This window comes from Oryzias latipes, chromosome 1, assembly GCF_053564925.1.
Source record: "Oryzias latipes strain Hd-rR chromosome 1, Olatipes_Hd-rR_3.1".
NCBI lineage: Eukaryota > Metazoa > Chordata > Actinopteri > Beloniformes > Adrianichthyidae > Oryzias > Oryzias latipes.
This window is the reverse complement of record NC_136237.1, coordinates 1,354,908-1,369,173: the sequence shown is the minus strand read 5'-3', so window position 1 is coordinate 1,369,173 and position 14,266 is coordinate 1,354,908. Positions and strand designations below refer to the sequence as shown.

At 43.4% G+C, this 14,266-nt stretch overlaps 1 protein-coding gene across 17 annotated transcripts in view; it reads left to right on the top strand.

Moving 5' to 3' along the window:
* The window catches only part of add3a (adducin 3 (gamma) a), a 138,563-nt gene that overhangs the window by 69,985 nt on the left and 54,312 nt on the right, over window positions 1-14,266 (top strand). For 3 of the 17 annotated variants that reach the window (XM_078947238.1, XM_078947455.1, XM_023951131.2), the window contains exon 1: window positions 13,528-13,932. The exons of 10 other annotated variants lie outside the window; for them this stretch is intronic. The gene's annotated coding sequence lies outside the window, so the exon portion shown is untranslated. Of the gene's footprint in view, window positions 1-13,504; window positions 13,933-14,266 lie in introns of those variants that run through there. 4 more of the 17 variants (XM_023951023.2, XM_023951210.2, XM_023951193.2 and 1 more) reach the window with 3 other exon arrangements.

Sequence of the window (14,266 nt, the reverse complement as noted above, 5' to 3'; positions counted from 1 at the left end):
TTCAGCAGGACTTTTTCCAGACCTCTCATTTCTCTTTGGAGAAAATCCTCCATAATAACACAATCCTGCCTTTTTCCTACATCGGAACTGAACAGTTGTGTTTAGTTTTTTTGATGCACATTATTCCAGAATAATTAACCCATTTTAGAAAAACAACTGGCCAGGTTTTATTTGTAAAACCTCGTGTTTGTGGATTATTCACACAATTTGTTAGTTTGCCTCCAGAGGTGTGACGTTAACATTTGTCTGGACATCAAACCTTTGAGGTTGACGTCACCAAGTTGATCAGATTTCAGCATTAAGTACTTGAGCTGCTGCACAGCAGCTGAATTTCCTGATCTGTAACTTTTTTGTCTGCAAGTTTTTTGGATGAAGCATCTGTTAAATTTCAGTTTATGTGAAAAGGCACTGAAGGAAAACTATGAACACAACTCATTTTCTGTTTACCTTCCTTTTTCCTTTCTTCATTTCACAATCAAACATAAATATTACGAAAATAAATTCATCTGCTATTAAAATGACGTGACGGGAGATATTTGCATGACCAGTAATTGATAAAATCTCAGACTGGCGCTGCTAAAGTGTACTGAAGGTGAAGCTGTTGGTCGTTAGATCATCTGAAATGATACTGCTATGCACACAATGGCAGAATGCACACAAACCCGCCTAAGGCTTCCTAACTTGTCATGGACGACACTGATGAAGAGCAGATAAAGAACGACAGAGCTCCCATTTAAAATGCTGCAGTTGGTGTCTACTAACATGGACTAAAAAACAACACTGCTGTTCAGATCAGCTGAAGCCTGTTAATGTTTAATGAAGCGTTCCAGGCGCTTCCACATGAAACACACACAAGAATGTGATGCTGCTGAAATGATGCTCAGCAAGCTTTCTGCTGCACACGAGTCCGTCGTTTTATGAAGATGTAAACAGAAGTTCTAGTCAGGAGAAATGAGGGAAGATCTGATTCATTCTAGTGGAGGCAAGAGCTTCAAGCAGAGAGGCTCTGGTGTTGGTTAGAAGGTACCGGTCCCCAACTCTGGGACTGCAGACCAGCACAGATCCACGGAGCAGTTGGTACCGGACGCAGAGAGAAAAACACACAACCTACATTTTTCCATTTTCTTTCTAGTCTGATATTTTGGAAAATTACTGGATCCACATCCGATGTGGTGGAGAATGTCAAATCGCTCAGTCACATCCAACTGCCATGCACATGTCAAACCTGCATGTCTTCTTTTGACTTATGTGAGTTTGGGAGCTTTCTTTATGTTCATTATTTTTATTGTTATTATTATTTCTCCGGTTTTTAACACATTTAACACATATTGAAGCACTTTTTGTGTAGTTTAATGTATTAATTATTTTAGTGGTAAGTTGTTTTTTTAAATAGGTGATTGTTGCACTGACCTGAAGGCACTTTTGTACGTATGACAATCAGTGGCGCCACCAGGGGGTGGCCAGGGGTGGCCACGGCCACCCCTCTCCGACACCTGGCCACCCCAGTGGCCACCCCACGCCACCCCAGTAGCCACTATAAGCTGTGGTAGCATCAGTTGTGCGTTTCATCCCAAATGCAAAGCCAGCAAGCGGGCAAGTCGCTCTGATCACCTAAACCGGCCCTCACCCCCTCCCCTCCCTGCTGCCTTTGAGTGCGCAGACAAGAGGAGCCGCTAGATGCAGAATGAATAAGACGCGTGGTTCACTTCCGCGTTCGAACCCTCAGATCCTCTGGGCCGGTCAGACAAAAGAACCAGTCTCAGTCACTAAAGGTGAACTTTCTTTATTACTTTTTCCTTAAGTCCAAAACGGCGACTGACCGCGCGCGTATGCGCTCCACACCCTCACACGCGCTCTCCCCCCTCCCTTCCTGCATCGCGCGAGCACCGGTTTCAGCACGCACACACACGCGTGCGCGCGAGAGCGCACGCACGCACACACAATCGCACATCCCAAAATGCTACGTTTCTTTTCCTGTTAATTTTCCGTGGGTCTTTAACAATCTGTTTACTGTACTTTAGAGATAGATAGATAGATAGATAGATAGATAGATAGATAGATAGATAGATAGATAGATAGATAGATAGATAGATAGATAGATAGATAGATAGATAGATAGATAGATAGATAGATAGATAGATAGATAGATAGATAGATAGATGACTTTATTAATCCCACAATGGGGAAATTTCATTTATCTGTGGCAGCAACACGACATTCAGAAATAATCTGTATAATATAACATTAATAAAGGACATCACAAATGACATTTATATTAAATAATTAAAAATATCACTCAAATTATTACGAAAAATTACTATCAAAAATTAGATTCTTATTAAATAAAGAAATAAATATTAAATATTAAATAAATACAGTTGCAAAGGTGTAAAAAACATGCGGTCTGCAAAACATGTAAACCCTGTGTGCAAATACTTGGTGCAAATACGCCACTTCATCAGCGGTGGTGGATGTGTCATTACTTTTTATTAATAAGTAAACAAAGGATGTCCCTGTCACAAGCCACTCATTTTCATGGCACTATTTAAGCACTGGTTGTTGTGTTACCGCAACATTTTGATGTGTTTTTGTTTGCACAGAGTTACATATAGACATTAGTTGATGCTTGTGTCTGTCCATTTTCAGAGAATGAAGAGAAATTCAACATATATTCTTATTTTAAGAATAAAAGTGCAGCAGAAGGAGTGAAAGAGATGGTAGGGGAGCAACCGAGGAGTAGTGAGGAGGAGGAGGATGATGAGACAGAGCAGCATAAATGACAGAAGAGAATGAGGAAGACAAAGATGAGACGGCATCAGAGGAGCGACAGTCAGCATCATTGGTCTGAGAAGCAAGGCACTACTCAGCATAAGCAGGGGCTCCACTTGTTCCTGGACCAACTGGTGAAGTTAGAATTATGTTACCCTAATAATAAAAATGTTTCATGATTATTAGTCTGAATAGAAATGTCTACAGATATAATTAATAATTAGAAGGATATTTTATTATTATTTCAGAACAACAGATTTCATTTTTTGTTTATTATAGATATCTCTCAGTCAAGAGCCGAACAGCCCAAGCAGACACACCAAAGCATTAAATATAAACAAAAGAAAATAAATATATATCAGTAGTAGTATCTACTAATGGTATCTACTAGTATCTATTAGTTATTATACTAGTAGTATCTACTATAAGTTCATGTTCTACAAAATATCAGTAGGCATTTATCTTTCTGTTGGTTTTCTAAAGGTTGTTTTACTACGTTTGGTAGAATGAATTTTAAAAATATAGCTCATGGTTTTTGTGTGCCACCCCAAGATTTAATGTGGCCCCCCACTGGCCACCCCCATGAAAAATTTCTGGAGGCGCCACTGATGACAATGACAATAAAGATCTATCTACATGTCAAAAAAATCATCCGCTACTTTCATAAAACAACGGCACCAACAGCTAAACTGAAACCCGCAGCCTAGCAAAGAAAACAAACATGTTTGGAACGTTTTTACGCAGAAAAGAGGAAACAGAATCAGCTCTGTGTTCATCCAAACTGATAAAACACTGAGTAGTTATGAATATGAAAGATCATAAAAGACTTTTTTCTTTGTGTTTATTTTATTTTATTAAAGACACTTTGATAAGAATGACCGTACCGCGATTTAGCTGTAGCTTCAGCTGTATTAGGAAAAGTCCCGCCCCTTCAACTGTCTCCACCAATCATTCTTGGAGGCTCAATCACATGTCATCAGTCTGACCAATCAGAAGTGGTTAAAGTCTTCACTTCCTTGTTCTGATTCTGCTCATAAAGTCTCTCAGTTCCAACAGAAATACCAGCTAAAGCTCGTCTTTAGAATCCGGTGTCAGACCGAGGAACAAGAGAACAAAACAATGAAACTCAGAGAAGAGAGTCTGTCTGACATCACTACATCTCCCATGATGCATTGGGTTAAAGTGACAGCGTCTCAGCGCAAAATGTCCCTGTTAAACGTCTTAAAGTGTGGATGCCATGCTTTGAACAACTTTGTCAAATAAAAAAGCCCTTTAAACGCTGATTCTATTGATACCAATAGTTCGCGTCGAAAAAAATCCGAAGCATATGAATAATAGACATCTTTCGAAGGAATCAGAGATTTGGATCTGCCGCTAGAGCGCAGGCTGGAAGTGAACCCGATATGACCTGTGACGTCATGAAAGGCGTTGATTTTCGCAGTTCCGCTTCGGACAGCATGTAAACAAAACCGGTAGTCTTCGTTTCTCTCGTGTTTAAATCTGTTAATCATCAACATGCCAAGTCGTTGTGTGGCAGCTGGATGTAGCAATACATCTACTGAAAGTGTATCTGTGTATAAAATTCCCAAACAAGAAACGCTGCTGAAAAGGGGAAAGTTCAAGAAGGTGGACGGCGAAGGATTTTTCCCTCCAGATCTGCAGGAGAGAAGTCTGCGTTTTCGAAGGGACAAAAACCGGGACACAAACGAAGAATTTTGAACGGAGAGTTGGGAGGAGGATCTTGGCTTCTGAGTCGAGGAAAGGCGGGTGAGCTGGAAGCGAGCGAGCCGTTTTCTGGGTCGGAGAGGACGGCGCTGGAGTCGGGAGCGGAGGCTGCTAAGCTAGTGTGCATCACGATGGATCACATTGAGGCGAAGTAGTCGTGTTTTCTGTTGTCCTTGGATCCAACTGGAGTATTTCAACGCACTCAATGTTTTGCAAGAGAAGCAACAGGCCTGCAACGTTTTTTTTCTTTTGCTTTTGAGGTGCCGGTACCGTGAGTAAACTGAACTGTGTGTGTGTGAGCGCGCGCGCGCGCACGAGAAAAGGTTTCAAACGGGTTCAAACGGGTAAAACTGTTAATGTTCCACAGTTGTTAATGGTATACAGTGACTTTGTTAACTAAAGAGTAGTACCATCTGGGAAACTTTTATTTTGTGACATTTATTTTGTAAATTGGGTTGAAAACCAGTGTTTACCTTTGTTTAGATTAGGCCAAAAGGGGACATTTTGAGTATATTTTAGGGTAAGTGGAGTAATTTAATTTTATACATTTTTTAGACTTACTGGAGTCTAGCCGAATCTTCATGCTGGCTATCGTCATGATCGGCATGATCACTAGACCTACTACTTTCTGCTATATCCTCCTCACTTTCGCAAAAGGGTTCGAATCGATACGGTTGCAAAAGTGACTCATCATCATGATAATCTCCGCAACTTTCCTCTTCATCTTTCTGTTCATCTGATGATAAATCGCTAATAGAGACGGTAGCATCACTCTGTGCTTCGCTATCGGTGCTAGCCATGTTGTCTGCCTTGTCTTCCTTTCGTTACGTCACAAACAGGGCGGCGCGAATTCGGCGGAATGCGTGAAGCCGGCGGCCGTCCTCGTTGTTTATATTGCGTTTTTCGCTATTTATTCTTTTTCGAAAAATATTAAAAACAATCGCAACATGAAATAGAAACTATTTACTATATTTTGGCTTATTAAAATAGGCCATGTCACCCACACTTTAAACCACAACAAACACACATCCACCAGTTTTGAAATCTCCTTGATGAAATCAGAGGTCAGAGGTCAACAATTTAGTTCTCCTTCAAAGTTTGTGTTTCTTAACAGCCAAACATCCCAGAGTTTGGTCCAAGTCATCTTTCTAACTGAAACACTTTTCTGACAACGTCTGGATTATTTTAGATGTTAAACTTAAGAAGAAGTAATAACAACATTTAAGAAACAGGATGAAGGTGAAGTGGCCAACAGACACAATTAAACTAAATTGAAACAATTTAATCATCTAAAAAGAAATAAAACATTTTTGTTAAAATTTTCAAAGACTTCATTTTTGATTAAGACAATATAAAAACTAATGAAACTTCAACATGTTCACTTTTTGTGTAGCTACAAAAAACATAAATATTAATCTTTTTGTGTACAATGTATCAAACATATTGTGATCATATTGTTCAAAAATGAAAGTTAAAAAAATAAATCACAATTTAGAAAAATGATTTTTGTTTTTTTGTGAGGTTACATTAATTTCCATGTTAATAAACTGAAGGGAAAAATAACTAGAAGGGTAAAATGTCAAATAATTTAGTTGAAAATTATTACTGAAAACTAACTTAACTTTTATTCCATCTTTTAGAAAAACAGCTGCAGCTTCCAGCTTTTTCTGCCACAATTATCACTAAAATGTATGTGAGATCATGGAGGGACTGTAGATCAATACAGACTATGAGTTTCTCCTTTTTTCATTTTTGGATGCTGGAGTGCCGCGGGATTTTTGTCAATGATAAAGTGTGCCGTGGCTCAAAAAAGGTTGAAAAACACTGATCTAAGCTACCTGCTGTCTAATGTTACGAGTGTGCTGCTAATAAAGTTATTCAAACACGATTCACATTTACATGTAGAAAATGCCTGTTATAGTGGCTGCTTTTGTTTTATTTACCCGTCGCACCTTAAACCTTCAGGAGGCTGAAGTTGGCGTCTGATTTTTTTAGCTTCAATGTTTAAGCTTTATGGCTTAACGGAAAATCCTCACATTTTAATGGCTCCTACACCAGATCCAGTGAACAAATAAAGTTGAAAGCAGCTGCAGATATTTTATAGAGGGTGAAAATAAACTTTACCTTCCAAAGAAATGGGAAACTGGAGGCTGAAAAATAAAAGCCAATAAACAGACGCCCACGTCAGCCTCGTACAGACCGTCCATCCAATCAGCTTCCTCCCCTTATCCAGGACCACGGGGGCAGCAGTCTAACAGAGATGCCCAGACTTCCTTCGCCCCGGCCGCTTCCTCCAGCTCCTCTGGGGGACTATGAGACATTACCAGGCCAGCCCAGAGACGTAGCCTCTCCAGAGTGTCCCGGGTCTTCCCTTGGGCCTCCGCCCAGTGGGACATGCCTGGAACACCTCCCCAGGGAGGTTACCAAGGACCCAGTTACGTCGCCTGGATTGGCATCACCAGGACCCCCACTCTTGATCCAGGCCTGGGGTTGGGGCTCGCAGGCTCAGCCTGAAGAAACGCCGTGGGCCCACTGTCCCATGGGACCACTCTCCAATGGGCCCACCACCGTAGGAGACCTCAAAAGGGGCCGGTGCAATGCGGTTTGGGTGGCGGTCAAAGGCGGGTGCCTCAGCAGCCCAATCCCCCCCCCCCCCCGGCTTTTAGCCTCGTATAGACCGGCCGGTGAAAATATTCTCAGACATTAAACGGTTCCATGGCCTGGAAAACGTTGGAGACCGCTGCAAAAAATCATCAGTCAAGATGCAAAAATGGTAAAATTGAAGTCTGAACAGCTTTAAGTGCTTCTGCAGGTGAACATTTGATATAGCAAAGTCTTTTTTAATGACAGTTTTCCTCCAGGGGTGTCTTTCACTCATATTTAAAAAGTGTAAGGGATCCTGCTGTGTCCTTTGATGAAAGTTCAGTCGTGGCGTTCCCGTGTTTAATCTTTGTAGGAGGACGAGGTCAACACCTTCAGAGACCCCCCCCTGTCCTTCCCCACCCGTCAGTGGGTGTTTATCGGTGTCTGAACCCCGGTTTCAGTGTCCGTTCAGCTGCTGCAGCTGCACAGACGGACAGTCACCACATTGTTCCCCGAAAACCGTCCAGGAAGGGACTGGGAGCCCATCTCAGCGTTCAACACTGGCTGCTCTCTAAAGATGCCTCAATGGGGGTCAGTGCCAACCGAGTGTCCCCCACAGACCAGCAGAGCACCCAGAAAGGAAAATGACACAACTCTAACTAGGAGATGCATACAACAGATAATTGCCTTTTGGCCTTTTCAGGCCTTAAATGCAAAATAACAAACCCAACGTGATGGGAACTAGGATTGGCCGACCTCTGGCTGACCTGGATAAACGGTATTTAGAGGAAAAGTGGATCAATTGTTCTTCATGGAGAAGAGCTAACGAGTCTTATTTTCCCTTTTTGATCTGCTTTTTTTGGTGGCAAATCTTAGATGGCCCAGTCCAAAATGGTTTTGGCCGTACATTCCTGACTGCGTCGGCCTCACAGACGGGCCAACCCTTCCTCCTGTCAGGCTTTGTTTTAGTCTGCAGCTTATCACAGGGTCACTTCAGATGTGCTTCGGGGTTATTGTTGTAGTCCTTCACTTATGTGGAGGAGGGCTGTGTTGTGCAGATCTAGTAGATTGTCTTCCTTGTTGGAGACTGATGACACGAGTCAAGGAAAGGTGAAGAACGGCTTTTTTTTTCTGCAGGAAACAAACTATATTCCCTTGTTGTTTACAGATGACTCTGCTGTTATCAGCGAGCCGATTACAGATGTGTGACACTCCCTGAAGACACAACGGTTGTCGAGGTAAAGGACGAAGTAACAAACCAGGCTGTGCGAGCGGGGCTGCGTTTGTTAAAACACAGCTTCTCTGTCATTCAGTCGGCACGCCGTCTATGCAGCGTAGCAGTGACCCAGCATCAGAATAAACGGTTTACATGCACCACGCTCGGATCAACGATCGGCATAACCCACCTATCTCCATCGGAAAGAAGTTTGGAACGAGTCTGATTGGGGCAGAGTGTTCCGAACGGCGTGTTTGCATTCATCATTCGTCTTCTTAACCGTTTGTTTCCTCCGGGGGTCACGGGGCTGCTGGAGCCTATCCCAGTCCCACGCGGGTGAAGGCAGGGGACAACCTGGACCACATCACACACCCATGCACTCTCACACCTAGGGACAGATTAGAGGAACCTATGAAGCATGTTTTTGGACGGTGGGAGGAGCCGGAGTCTCCGGAGAAAACCCACGCATGCACGGGGAGAACATGCTAACTCCACACAGAAAGGGCCCCCATTGGTCTTCTGTTCCAGGTCCCCCAGCCGGGACTTGAACCTGGTGGCCTTCTTGCTGTGAGGCAAGAGTGCTAACCACTACACCACCTTGCGTGTTTACATGATGCATTTTTATTCTGATCGGGGATGAGGCGTCTTTAGAAATGGCGACAATTAAGAGTGAGACGGTTTTCCTGAGTCAGGTGTTCTTTGGCAGTGGGAAATTGTGTGTATTTGTGTGTGTGTGTGTGTGTGTGTGTGTGAACCAAAGGGCTGAATGATGCCCCAGCATCCAGGAGGCATGCTGGACGGTGAGCACTTGGCTCGTTCTCTGCACTGCAGAGGACAGGAATGCTGCATTTTAACTGCAGAAACTTTTCCTTTTATTTTTGAATGTTTTTTTGTCTTTGGTCTCTGTTTTCCATTTCCACTTGTGATGCAACCCTGCTGGTCTCTGTGCAGACACAGCACTTTAGAGTTCAATAATTCACATAAATGCATGTGCTGCAGACACACATTTGTAAATATTTAATCTCAGACACGTCTGTCTGTCACCATAAACGACTGTGTTTGAAAGAGTTTTATTAAGTCATTAGAACTGAAGTATAAATATTGAATTTGGTCTTAAAGCTCATCTGTGTAGTAGAGGGAAATGCTGTGTTTAACCCTATGGTTGACACGTTACTGTCTTCTCTGTGCTGTTGGCATTGACTGAAGAGGACTGTCTTCATTAATAAGGGAACTTCATATTGAATCTATTTATTCAGCTTGGATTAACAGAGGATTCCTGTGAGGCAGAATCTAATGTCACACAGTAACGGAGGGGGTCATTGGTTGTGGTCACATTGCTGGGGAATAGAGCGGGTCGCCGGGTCACGAGGCATTTGTTAGACGATAGCATGAACCAGCTGCAGCTCCGCTGATTTCCTCCTCATGCATGTGATATCTCTCAGAGGAATCTGTCGACTTGTGTTGCCAAAGCCTCATCTAGCAAACCCAGGCTGCACGGCCTCTGTGTCCAGAACCATGCTTCACAGGTTAACAGGTTACTATAAAGCGTCCCTAGGCATAATTGTGTGTGTGTTTGTGTGTGTAATTGTGCAGTCTTGAGACAGACTGCCATCTTGTCCAGGGTGACCCCCCCCTTCACCCAATAACAGTTGGGTTCTGGAAGGCTGGCTGGATGGATGGATGTTGGTTGGATGGATGGATGATGGAGGGTTGGATGGATGTTGGATGGATGTTGGATGGATGTTGGATGGATGTTGGATGTATGTTGGATGGATGTTGGATGGATGGATGTTGGATGGATAGATGGATGGATAGTTGGATGGATGGATGGATGGATGGATGTTGGTTGGATGGATGGATGATGGAGGGTTGGATGGATGTTGGATGGATGTTGGATGGATGTTGGATGGATGTTGGATGTATGTTGGATGGATGTTGGATGGATGGATGTTGGATGGATAGATGGATGGATGGTTGGATGGATGTTGGATGGATGTTGGATGTATGTTGGATGGATGTTGGTTGGATGGATGTTGGATGGATGGTTGGAAGGATGTTGGATGGATGGATGTTGGATGGATAGATGGATGGATAGTTGGATGGATGGATGGATGGATGGATGTTGGTTGGATAGTTGGATGGATGATGGATGGTTGGATGGATGTTGGTTGGATGGATGTTGGATGGATGGTTGGAAGGATGTTGGATGGATAGATGGATGGATGTTGAATAGATGGATGTTGGATGGATGGTTGGATGGATGTTGAATGGTTGGATGTTGGATGGATGGATGTTGGATGGATGGATGTTGGTTGGATGGATGGATGATGGATGGTTGGATGGATGTTGGATGGATGGATGTTGGTTGGATGGATGGATGATGGATGGATGTAGGATGGATGTATGTTGGATGTATGTTGGATGGATGTTGGATGGATGTATGTTGGATGGATGTTGGATGGATGGTTGGAAGGATGTTGGATGGATGGATGTTGGATGGATAGATGGATGGATGTTGGATGGATGGATGTTGGATGGATGGTTGGATGGATGGATGTTGGTTGGATGGATGGATGATGGATGGTTGGATGGATGTTGGATGGATGGATGTTGGATGGATGTTGGATGGATGTTGGTTGGATGGATGTTGGATCGATGGTTGGAAGGATGTTGGATGGATGGATGTTGGATGGATGTTGGTTGGATGGATGGATGGATGTTGGATGGATGTTGGTTGGATGAATGTTGGATGGATGGATGGATGATGGATGGTTGGATGGATGTTGGATGGATGGATGTTGGATGGATGGTTGGATGGATGTTGGATGTATGTTGGATGGATGATGGATGGTTGGATGGATGTTGGATGGATGGATGATGGATGGTTGGATGGATGTTGGATGGATGGATGGATGGATGTTGGATGGATGGATGTTGGATGGATGTTGGTTGGATGGTTGGAAGGATCATTTTCCCAGAAATGTCCGTCTAGGTTTGAATCTTCATCAACTTTAATAATAGAATTCCATGATTCTCAAATGTATTTCTATTCTTCAGCTCAGCATTTGTCTGGATATGAACTAGAAGTACAATTACTACCAAGGAAGGGTCAAAGATCTGAGCGTGAAGGCACACAGCCGAGGGTTCAAAGTAAGCATGAACTGCCATGACCCCTACATGACATGTTGTTTCTGCTGTTCAAACATCGCTCTGGCTGAATCTCAGTGCTGATCGCTGCTCAAACCTTCAATGAATTCAGTCTTAATTGATGTTTTGGACACGCTGTGCTATTTCAGTCACGTGGTTTCTCTCCGCCTCCATTATCCGGTCACTGTCTTTCATTAATGCTTGAAAAATAAAAACTAACTATTGGCAAACACTCGTCATTCCATCGTCAAAGGAGCCGGTCGGTGTCAAGTCAACCAGATTACTGAGGACATGATTTTAAAGTTTGTTAGAGATTTAAAAAAAAGGGACACGCCAAATAAAAATGAAAACACTTATTAGTTACTGAATATCAAGTGAAGGGATAGTAGAGTTTGTAATTGTTATTTTAAATATTGCATATATAGACTAGATAGAAAGCATTTTATAAACTTTTAAATAGTAGATGTTTACATCTCAGGTGAGGAACAGCAGGACTCCATGTTGTTTCTGGAACGCCATTACCTTCTCTGTCATTCCATTTGCTTTGGCACCATCCTACGGTGGCCCTGAAGGGCAAATCACATCAACGAATCGTTCGACACAAAGAGATCACAAAAACAATTAAAAAGAACAGCATTACATTTTAGAATGCAACGACAAAAAACATTTGAGAAAACAAAGTGAAATTTTAGAAAAACCAAACACAATGAGGAACCGGGAAAACCGGGAAAGGTAGCTCCTATGGGACATCTCTGATTGGATGATGAGGTTTGAAAGTAGTTTGACATGAAACGAGACTGGACCCACTTTGTCTGGTGTCTCATTTCTGTTTTTTGGTTTCTGTTTTTTTTTTTTTTAATGTAATGCGTGTTTTTTTTAAATATTCATTTAGCCTTTTTTCATTGTCTTTAAAATGTTTTTGCGTGGAGTGATTTGCTGACGGGGTTTGGACTTCGGGGCCACCGTACTATCCTCTGTGAGTGGTCGTCTGGACGGGGGGGGCTGCTAGCTTTCCTTTTTGCGGCTGCATCAGATCAGATCAGCTTAACATTCCTCCACACTGCTGCCAAGTTAAAGAAGGTGCAAGATCATTGGTTCAAACCTTAATCAGACTTTGATTGCATCATTGCATCACTCCACTTTAACCCCGCCCACCCAAGGCCGAATGTGCCTTTTTTTCAGTATTCAGTGGAAAATATTCAGTTGCCGAATTTTTGGTGCATGAGTGTGAAATAGTTTCCATAACCCTAGACGTAGTCATGTCTACAGACAGGAAGTCTACTTGATCTTTTGTGCAGCAATTCAAAATAAAAGTCAATGCCAGAAATGCTTTTTACTTTTCAAAATAAAGCTGCATCTGTTGACTCAAAAATTAAATGAAAAATCCAGACGGCTCATTCTGCAACTTAATTAAAAGGATGAAGAAAAGCAGATTTGACATTAAATATGTACTAAAATTCAATTACAAACATGGAATTTGATGATTAAAATGGATGAACAGAAATGCGTTTTCATAATATGATCATATAAAATATAAATAATATAAAAAGTCTATCCTTCAAAATGCTTTTTCACTTTGGCTCATTCTGTGACATAATAAAGCGAAATGCACAGAGGGGATTGCATTTTTGTTTTCACATCCCTCTTGAAAAAAGTGTCTCATAATTCAAGTCCAGTCAGCATTTCCAGGGGGGGGGGAGGCGGGGCAATTCCAGAAATGAATGAACATTTCTGCTACCGAAACGCTTCCATCTGATCAACAGAGATGTGCAGCTGCAGCAGTAAACGGTGGTAGTGGGGGGGTCACACGGCCTGCAGGGAAGCCAGTGACACTTTGACCTTTGGTACAGTGGCTCAGAAAGGCTGGTAAAGGGGGGGTGGTGGGGGGTGGAAAGACGTGTAGAAAGAGACAAATGGAGAGATTGTGCAGAACGTGAATGGATCAAAGCCTGAAGTAGACAGAGAGGGAGAGCCAAAGAAAAGGAGGAGTGATTCATGAGTGAGCCTGGGCTCTGATTGGCCCACAGATTGTGTGTGTGTGTGTGTGCGTTTTCACTGGAGTCTGTTCGTGTGTGTACCTTTAGGCCAGTGGGCGGGGGATTAAGCCTTCGTCACGTGTTCCCTTTAGCTTCTTTTCCACACAAACACACACCCTCTGTTGGAGCACGCACACTCACTCACACACACTGCTGATACTCCCCCCCGGATGAAGACCGGAGCCGCCGGGATCTGTGAGAAACCGATGCCTGGTGGCAGTTTGGCCCCGCAGCATCTAGGATAGGTGGAAGGACCTGTTTGCTGCCCGGCTCTCCGTCAGCCCCGGGGATCCCGCGCTTCTTCGTGTCCTCCTCTGATCCGTTGGAATTTGAGCGCAGGCGGTGACCTGCAGCGGGGAAACGGAGACATGACCTCAGCCTCTGACAGCGGCTGCCGGTCGTCTGCCACTCATTGAGCACAGAGGGAAGAAGAGGTGGGTCCGGCCGGAGTTTCAGGTTCGAACCCCTGGGCTTGTGTGGTTGGCCGCTGGGCTTGTGTGGCGTGTAAACATGTTTGTAGCCATTCTCAGTATTGTCTCCAGTGATTACTGTCCTGAAACTGACGTCTTCTTTGAGGGGAATTCCACTGGCTGTATGGGCACACGCCACACACGCCACACACGCACACACACGCACACACACACACACACACACACACACACACACACACACAGAGCCTTGGCGGTAACGGTGTTTGGAGTGTGAGGGGAAGATTAACTCTGCTTATTATCTCTCCTGTGCTCTGCTGTAGTCTGGAAGAGAAAAACAGGCTGGACTTTTCCTGCGACGC